The sequence below is a fragment of the Nuphar pumila genome, chromosome 3 (assembly GCF_984573655.1).
Source record: "Nuphar pumila chromosome 3, dmNupPumi1.hap1.1, whole genome shotgun sequence".
In the NCBI taxonomy this organism is placed as follows: domain Eukaryota; kingdom Viridiplantae; phylum Streptophyta; class Magnoliopsida; order Nymphaeales; family Nymphaeaceae; genus Nuphar; species Nuphar pumila.
Genome location: NC_143251.1, coordinates 92821462 through 92828178, shown reverse-complemented (window position 1 = coordinate 92828178; position 6717 = coordinate 92821462).

Sequence of the window (6717 nt, the reverse complement as noted above, 5' to 3'; positions counted from 1 at the left end):
TTTAATAATATGTTTAGCGATTTTGGTATAACGATTACTGTGTTAGGTATTGATATTTATAGCGATTACTGCGATAGTATGTCTGCAACCGATATTATTTATAGCGGTTAGTAGAATAGTATTTATAAGTACAAATGGAAGTAATTTATAATTTGTAGGAATAATATGTTATTTTGTGTTACAGGGAGGTCACAGGAGAAGTAGAGCACCAGGTGAAAAGCTCGGAGGTCGCTGTCAATGGCTTGTAGTTCTGTCTTGGTATGGTCAACTGAGTGCATATCAGAAGGACCGACTACGAAATATGCACTTCGGTGGCCTTTTGGACCAGCAATATTTTGAAACTTGCTGGAATACCATGACTCACCTGGTAAATAAGTGGAATGATAAGACTAACACATTCCAGTTTGATTCTTTTGAGATCACCATGACTCTAGAAGATGTGGCGAGGATCACTGGCCTTAAGTGCGCTGGCAGTGCTGTCCTATTACGGCATTCAAACTATAACGCAAGGGAAAACTGCACTGCCCTTCTAGGAATGTCGATGGACGAATGGAGTCAATGTATTTCTGGTGGAAGCAATTCTACATCAATGAAGGTCTCAGTTTTCTGTAATAAATGGGAAGGCCACTCCGCTACTTGTGCATCTGAAACAGCTGACCAAGAGTTGCGCGGCTTCCTTCTATATTTTTTTGCTCTTACATTATTTTCTGATTGTTCTGGTTCGAGAATAAGTTCCATGTGGCTGTAGTACCTGGCAGACTTAGACGAAGTTGACAACTATGCCTGGGGTGCCGCTATGCTCGCACACCTGTACAGTCAACTCCACCGTGCGAGTAATGGTACGAAAACAGTTGGCGGATTTTGGCCATTTGTTCAGGTATTTGTTGATTACATACTTAGTATTTGTAGACAAATCTCATTGCAGTCTGTGGCGTTGCTAATAATATTTTTTTTGTTAGGCCTAGGCGTTGGAACATATTATCCCATTGCGTCCACGGTGTGGCCCTCCGATTTGTGGTTTTCCAAAGATCGGTCGCTGGGCCAGAATAAACGTCGCAGTTTATAATGCTAAGTCCATTTTAGATGGGCTGCAATTAAACGAGGTAAACGTTCTAAAATTGTTTACAATCGCGTCAGCATTTACCATTGAGTATTATAAGTCGTTGTAATATTCAGCATTCTTAAGTATACATCGCTGCAGGATTGTCTTCCGTAGTGCATATCGTTGTTTCCATATCATGCGTAAATAAATTTTAATATATTTGTCATTCGTTATTAAAAAGAATTACCAATGTACATGTTTTGTGGAGACCTTATGGAGATGGGGAGGACGATGATGAAGACGTTGTTGCGGAGGCTGCCAGATTGTCTGGCCGCGATTTGTGGCTATTCTGCAATTTTGAAGCCGAGATGCAGCAAGGTAGTCGAGTTCTCCTACAATCTGGCTTGGGGCAGTCTATCCCAAATAAGCCTTTGGAGCTGAGAAGGAAGATGAATAATGGTGGGGGCAGGCACGTGAATTGGAGCGATCGGTACAGGGATGAATTATTTAATTGGAACTCAGGTGGTGTCCGTGCCGTACCGTATGATCATGAAGGACGACAATTTGATCCCTTCTATTTCGAAAGCTATTGGAAACCAATGCGGCGAAATCGGAAGATTGAGAAAATTGTCAACCCATGCCTCCCAACTGTCCCTTCTCATGTTGTAGCCCAGCCTCTACAACCAAAACGTTGCCTCGATCAGGTTAATACGACTAGTCCATCAGTAACAAATCACGAGGAAGACCGAACTCTTGCTCCAAAAGAGAAGACTGTCTCTGCCGCAAGGTTCGAACTTATTGAGAGGGAGAATAAGAAATTAAGGACAGAAGTAAGCACTATGGGGACCTAATTGAATGCAGTGGTAGACATGATGACTAGTCTTCTTAGGCAAGGTTTCGCAACGTGGAGGCCACCCAGGATAGACGGTCCACCAATAAAAAGTGAGAGACAAGTCTATGAAATTTCATCAGATTCATCCAGTGACTCGGAATAAATCCTAGATTTTATTTTTTATCACGCTATACATTTGTTGTAATTGTATAATAAGTTGCGGTAACGTGAAATTCTTTTACTTTTTAATTCTTTATTATTACATCTTTCCGACTTTGGGTCTCGGTAATAAATAAACTTTCCTCTATGGGAGGATTAGTATGTTGATAAGAAGGATGGTTGTCTTCATCTATATTTTATTTTTTACTAAACTAATTGAGTTCATCATCACTAAAAATATCATCATTTCTAGATAGTAACTTAAACAAGAAAGAGTAATCCATATTCTCTTTATGAGATTCATCCTTCTCAAAACCACTAACGTTATCTAAGAAAGTCACATTCCTAGAAACGTATAGTTTGTCGTTCTTAACATCATAGCATCTAAATCTTTTTTGAGTTTCAGAATATCCAAGAAATGCATTAGGAATGAATTTTGGTGAGAGTTTGTCATTTTTGTCGGTAAGGACAAAACATTTACATCCAAAGATTCTTAACCTATTTTAGTCGGGTTCCTTTTGGTATAAAATTTTAAAAGCTGAAGTTTTGTTTAGATTTTTTGAAGAAAAGTGATTTATAAGATAAACGGATGTAAGAGCCACCTCGGCCCAAAAACTTTTTGGAATGTTTTGAGAAATGAGTAAAGTTCTAGTTGTTTCAATAATATACCTGTGTTTTCTTTCAGCTAGACTGTTTTGTTGTGATGTTTTTGGACAAGATCTATGATGAACTATTCTATGGTTTTCAAGATAGTTTTTAAAACCATTTGAAAGATACTCTCCTCCGGAATCAACTCTAAAGATTTTTAAATTATCATTAAATTGATTTTTAATCATCATATGATATGTCTTAAACGATGCAAAGACTTCATGCTTATGTTTAAGGTATTATATCCAACAAAATCTTGAATAATCATAAAAAAAATAACATAGTAAGCTAATCCTCCCTTAGATACTACGGGTGTCTTCGCCTCGAAAGAATAGCGCACAAAGTATTGGCGAAGACAAATACAATGATTGTTTGTCATCGCTGATTACAGCGATGCAAATAATCAATAGATAAGGAAAAGATTTGTTGCCATCGCCAGATACTTCGTGCTTTGAGTCGGAGAGCGATCTGTGGCATCGCAGCATAAATCCGAGTGCACAAGTTCAAAAGATTTGTTTGTAAACGTAGATCTTTGTTCAAAAGTCAAGCTTCTCATTTTTCCAAAAATGCAATGATTACAATTGAAATTACTATTACAGAGATCTTTGTCTTCGCAATCGCTGTATTTGTCTTCGCCTCGAAAGAATAGCGCGCAAAGTATTGGCGAAGACAAATACAGCGATTGTTTGCCATCGCTGATTACAGTGATGCAAATTATCAATAGATAAGGAAAGGATTTGTTGCCATCGCTGGATACTTCGTGCTTTGAGTCGGAGAGCAATCTGTGGCATCGCAGCATAGTGATTTGTGGGTATTGTTCGAATGTCAAATCACACATGCAAAACGTATTTTTGAATATTTAAAACTTAATGAGCGACATGGAAAGACATATTTTTGAATGCTTTGAACGCAAGCATTTAATTTGGCGGCGGTTATCAAAAAAAGGCGGCATGTGAAAAGCCGAACGCAAGGATTGTTCAAGTGTGCTGCGATGTGTGGCATCGCAGCGTAGGACTGTCAATCACTGTGCTGCGATGCCACAGATCGCTATTCAACGATAACCACAAATCGCCATACACCTCCAGTGAACTTCTTCTCCAGCAAATCTTTTGCGTTCCCGACACCTCCACTTGCCTTTTGAAATCATTATTGTCAGTTCTCTATTTGAAAGCATTAACTCACATATATGCATGATTGAATCACTATGAAGTTTTTTTGACAAACTTAGAACATATATATGCTTGATTAAATCACTATGAATTTTTTTTGACAACCTTAGAAGACATATATGCTTGATTGAATCACTATGATTTTTTTTTGACAACATTAGAACAAATATATGCAAGATTGAATCACTAGAATTTTTTTGACAACCGTAGAACACATATATGCATGATTCAATCACTATAAATTTTTTTTACAAACTTAGAACACATATATGCATAATTAAATCACTATAACATTTTTCTACAGCGGTAAAACACATATATGCATGATTGAATCACTATAATTTTTTTTTTCAAAAGCTTAGAACATATTTATGCATGATTGAATCACTATTATTTTTTTTTTTACAACCTCAGAACACATATATTCAATATTGAACCACTATGATATTTTTTTGACAGCCTTATAACACTTTTTTGCATGATTGAATCACTATGATTTTTTTTTATGAGAGCCTTAGAATACATATATGCAAGATTGAGTCACTATGAAATTTTTTTGGTAGCCTTAGAACACATATATGCATGATTGAATCACTATGATTTTTTTTCACAACCTTAGAACACATATATTTAATCACAAATATATGCATGATTCAATGTCTAAGATATTTTTTTTGACAGCAATAGAACACATATATGCATGAGTGAATCACTATAATGTTTTTTGACAAGCTTAGAACACATATATTCATGATTGAATCAATATAAAAAAATATTGACAGCGTTAGAACACATATATGCATGATTGAGTCACTATAAAATTATTTGGCAACATTACAACCCATATATGCATGATTGAATCAACATAATTTTTTTTTTTGACCGACTTACAACACATATATGCATGATTGAATCACTATGAGTTTTTTTTTACAACCTACGAACATATATATGCAAGATTGAATCACTATGATTTTTTTTAGGGCCTTAGAATACATATGTGCAAGTTTGAAATTTTTTTGAAAGCCTTGGAACACATATATGCATGATCGAATCACTAAAAAAAATTTTAACAGCCTTAGAACACATATATGCATGATTAAATCACTATAAAATTTTTTTGTCAAACTTAGAACACATATATGCATGATTGATTCTAAATGAACTTTTTTTTACAGCCTTAGAGCACATATGCATGATTGAATCACTATGATTTTTTTGTCAAACTTAGAACACATATATGCATGATTGATTCTAAATGAACTTTTTTTTACAGCCTTAGAACACATATGCATGATTGAATCACTATGAATTTTTTGTCAAACTTAGAACACATATATGCATGTTTGATTCTTAATGAACTTTTTTTTATAACCTCAGAACACATATGCATAATTGAATCATAGTGAATTTTTTTTTGAGAGCCTTATAACACATATATGCTTCATTGCATCACTGTGATTTTTTTTGGGCAGCCTTAGAACATATGTATGCATGATTGAATTTTTTTTGATAGCCTTTGAAAAAATATATGCATGATTGGATCACTATGAATTTTTTTTGACAACCTTAGGAAACATATATGCATGATTGAATCACTATAATTTTTTGGACAACCTTCCAACACATATATGAGTGATTGAATCACTATGAAGTTTTGTTGACAGCCTTAGAACATATATATGGCAGATTGAAATTTTTTTGACAGCCTTAGAACACATATATGCATGATTGAATCACTATGATTTTTTTTTTTGACAACCTTAGAACACATATATGCATGATTGAATCACCATGAATTTTTTTTATAGCATTATAACACATATATGCATGATTGAATCACTATAATTTTTTTTGGCAACCTTAGAACACATATATGCATGATTGAATCACTATAAAAAAAAATCACAATCTTAGAACACAAATATGCATGATTGTGTCACTATAAATTTTTTTTGACAGCCTTAGAACACATATATGTATGATTGAATAACTACATTTTTTTTTACAAAAAAACCGTATTTATATTTTTTTTAAACGCAATCAATTAATTAGCTTCGTGCTTTGAGTCGGAGAGCGATCTGTGGCATCGCAGCATAGTGATTTGTGGGAATTGTTCGAATGTCTAATCAAACGTGGAAAACGTATTCTTGAATATTTAAAACCTAATGAGCGGCATGGAAAGACGTATTTTTGAATACTTCGAACGAAAGCATTTAATTTGGCGCGGTTATCAAAAAAAGGCGGCATGCGAAAAGCCGTATTTATATTTTTTTTAAACGCAATCAATTAATTAGCGGGCTGTTTTCAACAAATGGCTGCACGTTAAAGGACTTTACCTTTGGACGGCGTTTCAGTATCTCCGTTGCAAAGATGCCATCGATATCTCCGTCCAGGCATGGCGCCGAAGAAGGGGACAATCGGAGCAGTACGACCAGCCATGGCGGACAAGAAGAGGACTAGTGGAGCAATACGACCCGGCACGACGCCAAAGACGATGGGAGCCCTACGACCGGGCACGGCGCCAACGGAGAGGACGATGGTAGCAAAACGACCAGGCACGGCGCCAGAGGAGTGGACGAGGGGAGAAAAACGACCAGGCACAGAGCAAACGGATAGGAGGAAGGGAGCTAAACGACCAGGCACGTTGCCAATGGAGTGGGCGATGGCAGCAAAACGGCCACGCACGGCTCTGAACAAGAAGACAACCACATCCACAGTACCAGGACTAGCGCTTAAGAGGTATATTCTTTGAAACGCCTGAGCGGTTTAGTAAACATTTGGCTTTTCATGTCGTATTTGGACTAGTGTTGTTTACTGTAGACAATAATTTCAATGTCCAATCCTGAATACCACGCTCATGGTGC